The sequence below is a fragment of the Setaria italica genome, chromosome IX, assembly GCF_000263155.2.
Source record: "Setaria italica strain Yugu1 chromosome IX, Setaria_italica_v2.0, whole genome shotgun sequence".
Lineage (NCBI taxonomy): Eukaryota > Viridiplantae > Streptophyta > Magnoliopsida > Poales > Poaceae > Setaria > Setaria italica.
Window position 1 is genome coordinate 1,977,328 of NC_028458.1, and position 15,398 is coordinate 1,992,725.

A 15,398-nucleotide genomic window follows, 5' to 3' on the forward strand; every position below is an offset into this window, starting at 1 on the left:
CCGAGGAGGCGGTGGCGGAGGAGGAGGAGGAGGCGGGCCACCGCCCGCGGGCGGTGGGCCAGCGCCTGGCGCCGGCGCGCCTCTGGACGGCCCTGCGGCCGACGAGGGCCCAGGAGGAGCAGACGGGGCGCCGCCAGCTGACGGCGCGTCTCAGGGCACCCCAGAGCGTCCGAGCGTCGCGGGCGTGGCGCCTCCGATGGGGATGACGAACTCGGTCCCATTGCGACCGTTCTTCGACGCCGCGTCGAGGACGCTCGAGCCGCTGCGGGGCTGCAATGGCGGCCTGAAGGACGTCGAGAAGCTAGCAATATCAAGGGCGGCCACGGGTTCGCCGGAGCATCCCAAGAAGCGCAAGAGAGGCACCGGTGGGCGGTGCGAGGGCGCAACTGCGTCTTCGACGAGGAGGAGCGACTGGAGGGTGGAGGCCGTCATGCTGGCTCTGCGCCACGTGCGCTCCGAGGAGGTCGACCCCGACGACCCCGGCGCGCCGTACTCGAAGGTGAGAGTTCTTTCCACTCGCCGCGGTTTTTTTTTTCCTTCGACGCGTTCGAGTTCTTGGGATTTGCGTAGAAGAGGATCGCCTGGTGATTAATCGGTTTCGCATCAAAGATTGGCGGTGTTTTAGGTTCACCTCAAGAAAGGTTCGCGGCGCTTAGAATGGGGAATTTCGCCATTGCAGTATCTCTGACTTGCCACCATTGCATGCTCCTGTGTTGTTAGGACTCAGGACGCAGAATTAATAGCTGTCTCTATACTCCTATGCGTCTAGCTTCGTAAAGCTGTATCTTCAGTGCGAGATTTGCGGTTGTTTGGAACTTTGGATGGAAATTGGTTAGTCCGCATCTTCCATTTCTTGTGTCAGATTGGTTAGTCTGCGTTTTCCATTTCTTGTGTCAGATTCTGTGTCTGAATAGGACACGGCATTGCTAGCAGGGCCAAAGATTCGTCTAGTTAATGTTGGAATTAGAGTGCCTCTTACCATTTATACTTGTTAATTCTGTTAATGTTTGATCTGATTGAGGCTGATTCTTGGGGCTTGCTTATAATGATCGAATGGAGTGTGCTGTTATTAATTTTCCATGTTATTATGATGGAATCTTCATGGTTCTCATGTCAAGATTATGTTACAATGATGTGAGTTGTTTTTATCAGATGAAGTTGAGTGGAGGCTGTGGTGATTAGTGTCTGTTAAGGATAGTGTTAAATTGTAGCCATGTGTTATCAACTTCTGCACTTGTGCCCTGTCATTAATGCTGTTTCACCGTTACCTTGGTTGAGATTTCTATTGGTGTCGTTAATGTTATTTCGCTATTTCCTTGATTGAGATTTCTGATCGCGTCACATGATAATATGATAATGATTCATTGTTAGTTTTATTGCCACCCTCATTGCCAATGTTGCAATTGGACAGGATATATAGTGACATTGTAGGAGGAAAAGCTTGTGCTTAGTTATGTTATGGCAGGATTTCATTGGTTATGTAGAAACATTGTTCCTTTATGGTTTATTTCTATCGTTTATCTTGTGTCTTTATCAGATGTTTATGTAATTATGAACACAAAGAATACAAAGGGCCGTGGCTGCGTGGGAAATTATATTATCTTCTGTTAACTCTATTCTTATCTCAGTCAAATTTTGTTGTAGTCAGTTTAGCAGAATTATTAGGAATTTGGCAGGTCAATGTGCACACATTCATTCTGACATTAGCAATACATGCATAAAAAACAGATGATTCAACACAAGGCAATTGCTTGCCTACCCCCCTTTTAGATGTTAGTTCATAAGAATTTATTTATGGTTATGCTTCAGGAAATAAGGTATCATAGCTGTGGACATGCGCTCGTAAGGTCATGCAGGGGTAGATTGATCGTTAGGTGCTAAATTGTCATAAACAGTTGTATCATGGATCTGATTTCCCAGTTCTGCTGACTGGTTGGTAGAATTTGTGTGTGAATTTTTATCATTAGACTGAAACATTTTGTGCTCATCTTTGCTGTCAAAGAAAATGATACAATGCCAGTCCTGCTGCCGAGCGCAGTCTTGATAAATAGCTGTTGTTATCACTGCTTGGTACCTTCCTTTTCTCATCTATGAGATGTATCATTTGCGAGCAGGAGTTTTGCTCAAGTTGTATCTAATACACTTCTGCATGCTAACAGAAATAGAAAAGACTTCACCAACTAGTCGCATTGAGTTCAGCTGATGAAGGTAACAAATGATGACAACAATGAGCACCACTCTAAGGAGTAAGGGCTCAGGAACTTCTTCCCAAAGGTAGCAATATCACGTGATCCTTTGAAAACTATGTTACCATTTTCGCAGTTTTTTTTTACTAAAGAGCAAGCGACCTTAATGTATGATTTGGGTGTATATCAACCGTGTTCATTGGGTTTTCCATAATGATAGTTCTGTATTTTGCACCTGTAAATTTTCAAACAGAGATGGTTCCCTTGCAAATGGTTACTATATTAGAAGCTGTCAGAGGGTCCTTGTCAATTAAATATAGTTCCCTGAAAAACAAAAAAATGGCTTTATAACTGGATGAAATCAGGCTATTGCTTTCTATAATGCTAAACCCACATCATACTACAGTTGATACTTATAAAGCAGAATGAGAAGTTCAAATTTGTCTGTTAATCCCCTCAAAACTAAGTTACAATTCAACAGTTCGCTACCTGTCTTGGAAAATTGCTTCGGTAGTTTATGAATCCTGTCTGTGTGCATAAAGATTGGTTGGTATGGTGTGACAGTTTTTTAACTGCAAGTCGAGTATGTCTTTGATCTTTGCTAGTGTGATAATTTCGTTCAGCTTTCTTTGACAGGTCCAGGAAGAAGGAGAATTGACAGCTTTCTGCGGAGGTAGAGGAAGAAATACCTTAATTGCCCGGACAACCGTTCAGTTCATTCTTTTTGCTGGTTACATATCTGACTGTACAGCTGGAGTAGAAAAAACTTTCACTATTGCACCGTTTAAAAGTGAATGATTCTTAGGTATCGTACTGAAATCAGGTAGCAGTGAGTAATTGCTGGAGTAAACATATGTTGATACTATGTTTGTGTCCTCTGGAGTGAATATGTTCATGCGTTGCTCCGTTTTGTACCGACGTGTGTACATGATACTGAATCGAGAACGAAAAAACATGGAATAGAGATGCAGAGCTTACCAGATATCTTGGTCACCGTTTGTGAAATTGTTATGCCGTGCATCTTAGAATCGAAATTTCGCTGAGGCGCTTGTTGCAAAATTACCTGTTTTTTTTTCTCTGTACCCTTGACGAGTTGCTATCTTGTATCGTTATGCTAATCTGGGACTTGTCAAATGAATATCTGAGTTAATCTTGTCATGCCTATTGTGAGATCGTGGTATGCTAATTTCTTCCCCTGTGGTGGCTTTGTTCTGTGGGGGAATCAAATCGCTCGAGTCACAGTATCGGCTCACCGAATATCCGAATCTTAATTAAGAGGACTAACATAAGCTAATTATAAAATTAATTACATAGATGGAGGCTAATTCACGAGACGAATCTATTAAGCCTAATTAATCCATCATTAGACTTAATAGATTCGTCTCGCAAATTAGCCTCCATATGTGCAATTGGTTTTGTAATTAGTCTATGTTTAATACTCCTAATTAGTATCTAAATATTCGGTGTTTTAATTTTAGGAGCTCCTAAAGAACCAAACATCCCCCGCCACGGCACACCTCGGGAGGACAATGCCAACGGAATGGAATGGAATTTCGACCTGCACATCCTCTACACTTGCAGAGGCACATGCTGCAGCAGTTTTTTTGAACGAGCTAGCAGGAGAGCTGCTGCTATATTAAAAAAGAGGAATGCCCGACGAGTCGATTAAAAAAAAACTCCGCTAGTGGTACTACAAAACTCATGCCGCGTATACGAAATAATGTAAGTGTTTAGCTCCCGCCGTGATTCACATTGTCGTCTAGTCTTTGATGTCGTTGACTATCCGATTAGCTTACTCCTCCTTTTGCCGGAATATCCTCTGATTTTTTTCTGACCAAATTTCCTATAGGACAAGGATAATTAGACTACGCAACCCTTTTCCGCCAGCCGGCTCGGGTCAATATCTGGACACCTTGTCCATGTACTCATCGCGGTCCAGATTGTTCTTGCAAAGTTGCAGTCGGTGAAAAGATGATAGTCGGTCTCCTATGTCGTGTTGCATAGCACACACTGCAACACACACCTTGGGTTAGTGGTCCATCCCCGACGCTATAGCCGGTCTAGTGTCCATATCCTGTCTTGTATAGCCAGCCAACTGAATAACTTGCTGTGGCGGATCCACTTCGGATTAGCTTGGGTTAACATGGTTAAGTCGCCTAACATGCGACACCGATGCCTTAGCCAAGTGAACCCGAAATGCCGTCGGATTACATCCGATTTAACCACTTGAACAGGACCACTTTAGCAAACCCACACGAAGGTGAGTGGTTCCAGAGAATATAACAAATCCACTGAGTTAACAAATTAACCATTTGATTTAGTCGCGAAAAGAACATCAGAGTTTTACAAGGTCCAGAAAACAACAGAGGGTAAACCACTAGCGGAAGCAATTCGTCGGGGTCGGACATCCCTGGTGAGGCCAATTGGGACGTCACTGATCCCTCTCCTCGCCATCCGAGGAGGGATCCCACTCGACCGTCCAACCTGGAGGGAGTTGGGGCGGCCAAGTGCCAACAGGAGGAGGCTCAGAGGCAGCAACTTCACCTGAAAAAGGAAGCCATAACAAGGCTGAGCTACTAAGCTCAACAAGACTTAACCGATAGGAGTAAAACTACTCATCCTTCTAGACATGCAGGTCTTTGGCTGAGGGGGGTTTGTTTGCCAAAAGCACTAAGTAAAACCCTATTTTCAAGTTTTAGCTCCGGTTCTAGGTTCATTTACCAGTCTAGGTTTTGCAACCTATTCTAAGCAATCATAGAACCAAACAAGATGTGTAGATATATCAACAAACACCATGTCATCATCAGATTCCTCATTTACTCAGAGTGACATAGCGATCAAGCAATCTCAAACTGTGAGAGGCAGACGAATCGATTCGAGTTCTTTACCATGCATGGTGAACCTAGCCTCACGACATCCGCGCACCCGGAGGTCGCTTCCTGTGTCGGCCTTCCCCATCAATCCCCTAACCCGTGTCGGGCCCATTTCCTTTGGTGCAAGGTTCCACAGACCCGGCCTCTGCCGTCCTGTGACCACGCTTGCCACCACGTGCGACAACCAGCAGGGGAAACTCCGTTCCAAGAACAATGGGGCGACCGCTCACGTCTGGGTTCAATCCGGTACTAGGCTTCCTCATCCCATACTAAGTATGAGGCTAGTACTTTCAAACACTTGATCACGAACACCACCACTGTCGGGCCTTAGCAAGATTTCATAGACAGACGGGGTGACCATCCGTCCACCAAAGAGTTACCAAAACCCTGCCCCGTCCATCGTCCTTATAGTTGTAACGGAAAGGTAGACATGCAACTCCTGCAACTCGCGAGTGATAGGGAATCACTCGACTTTTACCGTCTCCTAGTTAAGCAATGCAACTACTCGGTCCAACAGCTAGTGCTCAGATCATAGGGATAACTAAGTCATGCATCTAGGGTTCCAACCAACTCCTATACGTAAATGCACAAGCATGTTACAGAAGGCATGCGCAAGTTTGGTAAAACACGCAGGGTTTTCATGCAACCGGGGCTTGCCTTCGAGCAAAGAGGAAGAGAACCGCTCGACTTCTGGGGCGGCTTCGGCTTCAGAGGGCAGGAGCTCGGCTACAGCTTCGTCTTCTGGCGCCGGGTGTAGCTCGTAGAAGCCGTCGGCGAGGTGCAGCTCTACACGAATGCAATGCAAGAGTTAGCATAGACGGTTATTTCAACAGCAACACTGGCTCGCCTGAGCCCAGAAACTCGTGACAAAGAGCAAGAGGGTAGGGAGGTTCAAGAGAGCTAGTGAAGATCAAGAGGCAAGGGTCGGAAAGGAACTTATGATCTGATCCTTGAACTGGAGGATGTGGTATACTAGGGATCCTCAGACGCAAGCGCTGAAGGGTTCTTAAGTTTTACACATACACCCTCGGGTTGAAGAAAAAGATCACAGCCGAGCCCTCGGGCGAGGCGGATAAGGGTCGGCGGAACAGATAGGGTCGGGCGAGACGGAACCGGGGTCGGGTGGATAGAAGGGGTCGGGCGAGGCGGACTGGGATCGACAGCTTACCTTCTTCCTGAAAGGAAGGCTTGGGGTCGGGAAGAGGCAGACTTGGGCGGAGGGACTAAAGCTTTGAACAACGGCTAAGACCGGCAATGCTCCGGCGGCGGCGATGCTTCTTGCAGATCACAAGTAAGCTTTTACGCAGCACGGAGGAGCAAGCGGCTGGGTGACTTGGAGAAAACTGAGGGAGAAGCTGAGAGAAAAGTTCCTCAAGAACTTGACGTGTGGCGCTAGGAGCTTGAGCAGGGAGCGAGAGAATGGCTGAAGGCAACAATGGCGGAGGGAAACTCCGGCGGCTGGTGCATTCCTTTTATAGCTGCTGGAACGGAGAAAGGAAACGGCGCGGGAGAGAGAGAGAGAGAAGGGGAGCGGCACGAAGGCCGGGGAGAAGCAATGGAGTGCTCTGCCGGGGCGGCGATTTAGCGAAGAGGGCGGTGGTGCAGGACTCCGGGGGTGACGCCAGTGGTCATTGGGTTCTGCCGTCAGGGCGGCGCAGGAGCGGGTATGCCGGTGGTTGAGATTTGGCGGAGGCGGGCGTCGTCGTGCGGAAGATTTGATAGAAGCGACCGGTTTAACGGCGCTAGGATTGAGGGCGCACAGGTGAGAAGACAGGCAGTCGCGGGCGCGTGGGCGAGCGCGGAGCAACAGATTGTCGGGCGGCTTCTGACAGGGCGGGGAAGGGAGCTGTCGCTGCCGTGGTCGGGGTTGGCGATGGAGGAATCGTCGTGTAGCGGAGACCAGGCGGCGCGACTGTGTTCGAAGTGACGGAAAAGACGGGCGACATCGGGCTCTGGGGCCGGGATCTGGCGGTGTGATGATGGACGCGGGAGGCAAGGCGCTGCAGAAAGGTGGCAGAGGGGCTTCCGCCGCCATTGGGGAAGGGGGAGCGAGAATCCATTCGGTCGCGAGCCAGAGACAAAACTGAGCGGCGGCGTCGGAGAAGACGAGCCACGCGGCAGGGAGACTCTGAAGCGGGCATGCAACTCGAGTGCGCCTGTCGCGGAGGATCTAGGGAAAAGATCTCGCGGGTCCACCAGGCGGATAGAACGGACATTTGAGGAAGACTTAGAAGGATCCGACGGTGAGCTGGGTGAGCCCGGGTCGGGATCGAAACGAGGCGGGGAGGGGTCGGATCTCAGGGGTCGGGACAGGGCGGAAGGCTGAGCACTCAAGCGCGGCAAAACAAAACAGATGACTACGATCAAGAGCTAGGATTAAGGTTAACGCGGAAGATTAGGAACCGGTCATCACACTTGCACTTTGGAGGCACCCATGTTTTCCAAATTAGGTTCTCAAAATTAGTCACCGTGGACCCTATGAATTGTGCTCGATAGGCCGACTGTGAGCTGGACTTCCCGTCCGCCATGAGCTTCCATGCGATGGTGTCCGGGAGACCAGGTCTTAGCTGCAGTCAGCTGACCTTGATCCATAATCGATGGTACTCAATAAAATATGCCAGGGTGAACCCTCGATGTAGAAAGTTTAAATCTCGTATCCATGTGTTGCCCGTCATCACATCATAAAGCGTCCTGTTCTTTCTTCTGGGGATGTGATGTCGAAAAGGTTCGGCACCATGTCCGTGTGCCTTTGTCCACGTACCCAGCCGCTGTCTGAGAATGATATTTTCTTGCCGTCTCCAATTGTAATTGTGGTTGCCGCAGCAAAAAGCTTACGGTCAGCTTAGGATCAAGATATCTCGCGTCCCTCCCAAGACGGCCCTTCATTCATCCAATCCTACCAAATCCAATCGCAGATGTAAAGCTCTGGAAAACTTTTCGAGGTGCAGTACTCCGAGTCTGCCCTCGTTCTTTGGCCTTGCTGACCGCGTCCAATTCACCTTGCACTTGTTGCCTGTGATTGGCTCCGTTTCGGCCCATAGGAATTGTTTCCGTTTAGCATCAATGGTCTTCATTATTTCTTCAGGATGCTGCAGCAGTTTGGTCCATGTACAAAGAACAGCTCGCCAGGACCGGATGGTTTTGGCCCTAGGCTTGTACTGCGCTGCATGGGAGTTTCAAACCAGGTGTACAGATTCTGCAAGATTTCTACGCAGACAGGGCTGATCTCGAGAAGGTCAACTAACCGATCATATATGGTTGTGCTAAAACTGATTAAATTATACCAAAGAAGGTCCATTATTGCCTGTATACATGTATATGGAAACTTGGAAAGATCACGAGTATGCACTCCATTGGTTCAAGCAAAAAAAAGAAGATTATGCATCGCCGAAGCAGCAATGGCATAACATCTCCACATGAAACGCGCAACACACTCTAAACGTACTTCTTTATTAAAAAAATGTGTCTTGGATTCATGCATTCATTCACTCTATACATATACGGAGAGATTCATCAACCCTCTAAAAAGATGAATAAGAGATACATCCCTTGGAAAATCGGTAATCCTATACTAATTGCATTATACTAATTGCATTAGATTCTCCTGCTACTCCAAGGTCGTGAATTGGACGGATCCAACCAGTCAAAAGTTAGGAATACCGCATTCGGCGACCAGCAAAACAATCCGATGTGGAACAACCCTGCCTCTAGATATGTCATCCCATTTTTCCTCAAAGAAGAATAGTTGCTCCCACAAAGGTAGCGCACCAGGATGAGAGAGAGATACCCGATCTCGTAGGCGACTCTAACCCGTGAAGCGTCTGGATCTCCAATTGGAGGCATTGTAAATCTTGTAGCGCTGGGTACCTGGAAGAAAGTTTTGAAAAAAAAGGGTTGAGTTATTTTCAGCGTTTAACAACACGTTAAACCATGAGACTTGATAACTCTAGTTCCTCCAGGTTTATACTAATACACGTGCTAGGCTTCAAAATATGCGTGTAAATGCTAATTGATGATAAGTGGTACGAAACACAAGTAATTCACCACTAATCGTTTCGAAACATTATCAAAACAAGTTGTAAATTAAAGAAAACAATGCGTGTAATGAAACAACTAATTAACCTACACACACCCCCAATGCAACTAATTAACCCACAATGGCAGTTCGGCAAACCCCAATGCAACCTCGAAGTACCGTGAGATCTTCAGGCTGCGCCGGCAACGACGAGGCGGAGGCGGTCTGGTGATGGATTCCGTGCAGCACGATCGCGATCTAAATACTTTGAAGTCACGTTAAATATGTCCTCTAAATCACGATCGAGAAACCTGGTCGATCTACGGAGTTCACGTACGGTAGCATGACGAAGGAAGGAAGCGGCAGCGGCGGCGCGCCGAGAAACTCAGCCGCGAAGAAGAGGAGGACGACGAGAAGGGTACGTAAGGTTACCTTGAAGTTCGTTGCCTCGTCTTCAGGCTGCGCCGGCAACGACGAGCGGATCGGAGGAGATGGTTGGTTGTCTTAGGAGGCGGCAGGGGTGGGGGGCGATATACATATGCTCGGACGGGCTGCTGGGCCGATCCGGGCTGGAATCGGGGCACCCAGGGACTCTTATAACCGGCGGCCCGGAAGCGTCCGGATTCCGGAGCTCGCGCGCGGGGTCCCGTCTCCGGCTACCACGGCTTCGTCGCCGGCGGAGAAGGGCTCGGCACGGAGATCAGCAGCAACGCCCCGATGCGCGCGCTCGCGGGGCCGATGTACCTCGAGAAGAGCTACGTCAACATGAAATAGACCCTCTGCTCTTGAGGTCCCTTATGATCTTCTCCATGGGGCTGAACTGCATACCCATCGCGATGAGCTTCTTCGATCCTACTACCTCTGCTCTCACCAGCCCAGGCTGGGTATCATCCTTGGGGAACCTGCGCGCAAAACAACAACACAAAGTCTAAATCTCAAGCACACCCAGATATTTCAACAGTAGAAAACGCAAGCATTCCCAGATATTGCTCTCTGACTAACATAAACAGCGCTAACTTCATTCATTTTTCATCTTGAAAAGGTTTGGATGGTGGCTTACTTGGGCACTTTGTAGTTGGGGTAGAGCTCGGCGACTTTGGCCGCGAAGTCGCTCCAGTGAGGGATGGACTCGGAGGTCGGAGCAGATGTGCCTCCCTGACGCCGATGGGTTCTCGAACGCCAGGATATGAGCCAAGGCAACGTCTTCCACATGGACTGTCCCCATCCACATATCATATCCTTGTACGCCTCTGTGCAACCTGCATGGCCAAAGCCCAAAGTGGCTGGCTTCAATGTTTTCTTTATCTCATGGTACCGGCATAATGAGCAAACAAGAACAATACTCAACAGTCAACACTGCATGTAATTTGAAGCTAACATAAAATGGTAAAAAAACTTTTTTTTTGCTGGGTTCCTTCAAGTGCATGAATCACTGAGGAATTTAGTTGGATCAGTCTCAAGCTCCACCCTTCCACTCATCGGTCACAATTTGGAGATTTTCATATTTAGAATGAAAAGTAGCTTTCAGAATTCCGAACAATGGCTTAAGCTTTACCTTGAAGGAGGCGTAGAAGGACGGACATGCTAGCATTGATGGTCGGTGGAATTATCGGGCCAAGAACAGCACCCGGGTTAACCAACCACATCCAATCCGTTCTCCTCTGCAAACTTCCACGGCGCCTTCTCTGCCAGTGTCTTCGAAGCAGAGTACCAAAGCTACACGCAAAAGCAAATGCGAACCGAGTTGAGAGAGAGATGGCAGCGAAACTACTGAAGAAATCGAAACTTTGCCGGTGTTGCTTCCTGGAAATCCTGCAGCCTTCTGCGTTGCCGGCGTGGACGTTGTAGCCGCGGTCGAGGAGGTGGCGGACGAGCGTCGAGCCGATGAAGCCGCTGGCGCCCGTGACCAGCACCGTCTCCCCCTTCCCTTCAACGATCGATCGGTGTCCCTCTCTCTCGCGCGTCCTTTCTCTCGAGTGGGCGACTGCGAGTGGCTGCCTGACACTGGATTTTTGTTGGCGTGGTTTTGTCACACCTGAAATTTTTGAATTTCAGGATACAAAATTCACCGCAGCACACCTTGGGAGGACAATGCCAACGGCATGGAATGGAATTTCGACCTGCACGTCCTCTACGCTTGCAGAGGCACATGCTGCAGCAGTTTTTTTTAAACGAGCTCGCAGGAGAGCTGCTGCTATATTAAAAAAGAGGAAAAGCCAATTACAAACATTCTATACAAACTGTACACTCAATTAATACTAATTATTTTCTAGGTTTAAAACCTAATTTCCTATGAATTAATACTAATTTGTGATTATGAAAATGTTATCCCATATTTTATGCATTTAATAAAGATTAAGTATTTATTTAAATACCTTTAAAAGAAAGACATTAAATAAATACCCAAATTTTTATTATTTTTCTAGGGTATAAAAATTTTAATGCATAAAGGAAAATAAAATAAGCCTAACAAAATTGGTTTCACTAATTTTGGACACTCCTAGAAATTACTGTGATTTAAAAGGTGAAATTCGGATTTAAACTAATTATTCTATAAAGGAAATCTAATTTTTCCCAAAAAACACCCATGGCAACTTTTCTCACACAACCCTACTCTATCCCCTCTCTCTTACGCTGGGCCCGTGGTGCGGACCCACCCTTACTCCTATTCATCCTACCTGCCGGCATGCTTCTTCCCGGCCGGGCCCTCCTGGGCCGATTCTTCTCTCCACCCCTTCTCTTTATACCAGTGACGGCCCAACGGCCCACTATCTCTTCCTCCCCTTCTCCCACAAGGTCGGCCTGCCGGACTCCTGGGCCCCCGGCCTTTTCCTCCAATGGCAAACCGCACCCACACATGGGCCGTCAAGGCCGCGGCCCAACCGACGCCTCTGCTCGGCCTGCCTTCTTTACTCCCCCGCCTGCTCTGACATGCGGGCCCGCTGACGCCGACGTCTTCTTCCTCCTCCTGCCAAAACAGACACAACAAGGGGCGGGGCGGCTCGCCGGCCGGCGCCCCGCCGGCGACGGGGCTAGGCCGGGGAAGCATCCCCATGCCCTAGCGCACCCGTGCGCGGCGACAGCTTCCCGGGAGACGGCCGGAGCTACTCCCTCCACGGCGGCGGGCGGCGGCGCCTACGACCGGTCGTGGTTAAGCACGACGACGGCGCAACCTACCCCAACAACTACGGCTACAGCTTCCTAGCACCCCGAGGACTCGCCTACGACTACCTACACGGACAGAGAGGAGCGTCAAGAGGGTGCTCACCGTGAGCAGAAGGTATGGCGACGGCGGACAGAAACAACGGCGGCGTAGGGTATTCCGGCAAGGATGTTGGACAACGACTTGACTGGGGTGTAGCTGGGGTATCTGTGGAGGAGTGGACGAGAGGAATCGACGGGAGCTGCGGTGTGGTGGGAGGATTTTGCTTGGCGGCAGCGGTTTGATAGAGTGAGCGGCGGTGGTGAAAAAGAACGGCGGTAAAAGGGGTGGCGCGGGAGAGATACGAACGATTTACTACACGCATGGGCGACACCGTGGTCTACTCGTAGGCTTGCGTGGTGAGGAGGTGGCGTAGCTGCCGCGCTGGCAGGCGACCGAGAACGCCGGCGGCGACACGTCGAGCGTAGCTCTGTCATTCCCCCCTTTTCTTATTTTTCTGACTCCCGAACTTCAGAGCTCAATCACGGTCGAAAGTGCATCCGACGGCCCACAAGTGTCTTAACCAAAGTTGTAGATAATCTTGAGCTTTTCAATTCATATATAAACTTTTGCCCGAGATAAGCATCCAAAAGTTTTCAATTTTGAATTTTTCTCTGGCAAATAACTGAAGCCTTCTGTTCTTCCATTCAGTTCGTTAGTCAGTCGATGTGGTCATTTACCCGACTTGGTGAATCATTTCAGTGGTCCAAATCCTTTTCTTTTGGTCCAACTTCCTCCCAATTGTGTTCTACAGCATCCAAGGATTCCATTTTGCCCATAATCACTTATACCCTTTGCACTCCATTTTTCTGAATTCAGCTCTAAAGATAGCTAGTTGTCACGGTTTCAGACTTAGGCAGAATTTTCAGTTCAGCAGTTAAGGTGACCGTGGTAAAGTGCTGATTTTGAGCTTCCATTTGAAATGGTTCCCTCTACTTTTCCTGATCAACAACACCTGAAGATACTTGTCCAAGGTCCATACTTTAATATGGTATAGTTGTTTGGATCCACTTATTTGAAAAATTCAAAAGAATTCAATTTCCAAAAATGAACTCTGTGCTGTTTTTCTGAAACTGCTGTTGTTGGACAGGGAACAGTAACTTTGATTTTCAATTTCTTTCTTTGATTTTCTTGAGGTATTTAGGACCAAATCTTGTCCCAAATCTTGATCTTTAAGTTCTAATCACCCTTACACCTCCATTCCATATTTTTGCCGAATTTTTCTGAATTTCAAATTCAAAATTCAAATTTCGGTCAAATTTGACCCGAATTTGATTTTTAGCCAATTTCTTCTCCCTTTCTTCATGAATTGCTTCCATTTATTCAAAGCTACTTTGATGACTAAAAATGGCAGGTATTACATGTTTGGATGGGTGGGTTGGAGCCGACCCAGTATTTTGTTTGGTTAGAGAGGTTGAGAGGGTTGGGATGGATGTCCATTTAACACCGTTAATTGTGGGCCCCACCGGTCAGCTACGGGGCGCACCTGTCACCCTCTATTTTTACCCCCTCCCTTCCATCTTCCCCACCGAGCCATCCTCCTCTCTTCTCCTCCTGGAGCCATCCTCCTGCGAGCTCGAGCACCCGCAGCGGCGGTCCTCCCCGCCGTTGGCGGTCCGCCTCCCTGCGCCGCCTCATCCTCGACCCCGCGCACCTCCCCGCCCCACGCCGAAGGTCCTCCTCCCTACCGAGCTCGCCCGACCACAGTGGGGCTCGAGCTCGCCCACGCACCTCCCCGGCCCGCTCACCTCCCTGTCGGTGCCAGTGGAGGGTGGCGGCGAAGGGCGGCGCTGACGTCGGGTGGGCGAAGGGCAGCGCCAGTGGAGGGCGATGGCAGGGTCGGGCGGGCAGCGGGGGCAGCGCCAGTGGAGGGCGACGACAGCGTCGGGCGGGCGGGCGGACGCGGGCAAGGCGAACGGAGAAGAAACAGAGGAGAAGTGGGTTGGGATGTGTTGATGCCAGATTTTGACACGTATGGAATCGGCGTCGAGAAGGGAGAGAATTAGCTGATACGGCGAGGCAAGGAGGTCACGATTGGGAATCGGCTGATTGGCGCTACAGTTGGAGATCGGCCGATTGGTGCTGCAGTATTTCGGCGGATGGAGTTGGTAGAGATCGTCGATTGAGAGGCTGGAGTAGTTGGGCCAACATGGGCTTAAAGTGGATTACGAAGATAAAGGGGGATCGGCCCACAGGAGCGCGACGACCAACTCCAATACGAGTTATGCTTGTAAATATTCGTTTTCGTTTAAAATTAGAGATAGAGTCTTAGTCGGATAAGAGGTTGGTTGTAACAGGCTATAAATAGCCATCTTTAGAGATCTGTAAACATCATCAAATCAATACAACAATCTACTATTTTCTCGCACTTTACTTTCAAGTTGGCGACTTCGCCGGTACTTTTCTTCTTTTCACGAGTTCGTACGGGTTGGCGGGGCTGCATCAGCTTGATCTCCGGCTGATTCTGTAAGTTCCGTTTATCGAGTAATATCTAAGCTTTAACTTCGGACACATCGCTGTCGTTTCGTTTAGATTTATTCATCAGTTATTGATATTTACTAGAATTCTAGGTCTTACCTGCTGTTCTAGTTTTATCACCAGTTATCCAGCTTGGAATTAGAGCTTTCAGCTTACTTATACTTTTATTGCTTGTCTGCCATTTTTGCATAGCCGATTAGATCTGTTCCAAGTGTTGCTATTGTAGCGTCCTTTAGTTTACTCTGGTAATTTTCTTCACGAACGTTATCAAGTAGTCGGCTACATTATAGCCGATTTCTTTGTTATAGCAAATCGGCCGATTCGCTGATAAGCTTCCTCGAGATCGGAACCTTAGCCGATCGCAACCTCTGGGATCTGACACGTTTCTTTCCTTGCCAATCAACAGGTCGGATTGGCTGGCACACCGCGCGAACCGCACCAGGGCGATCACCCGAACAGGAGTTAAGCAGATTCTCCCGGGTGGTGTATCCGATGCTAAGATTCAATCGGCTGATCTTTAGCGCCAACAGGATGATTCCATCTTTTTTTAGCGATCGGATGAACCCGGATCTATGAGGAATATTTCTCAACTGGGTTGGACCCAACCCCCACCCTTTGCAACCAAACATGGGTCGAAGTGGGTC

The 15,398-nt window shown here is 48.8% G+C and overlaps 1 pseudogene; it reads right to left on the minus strand.

Annotated features, from left to right (window-relative positions):
• Positions 1 to 9,826: 9,826 nt before the first annotated feature.
• LOC101772401 overlaps positions 9,827 to 15,398 on the minus strand; it is a 22,559-nt pseudogene continuing 16,987 nt past the window's right edge.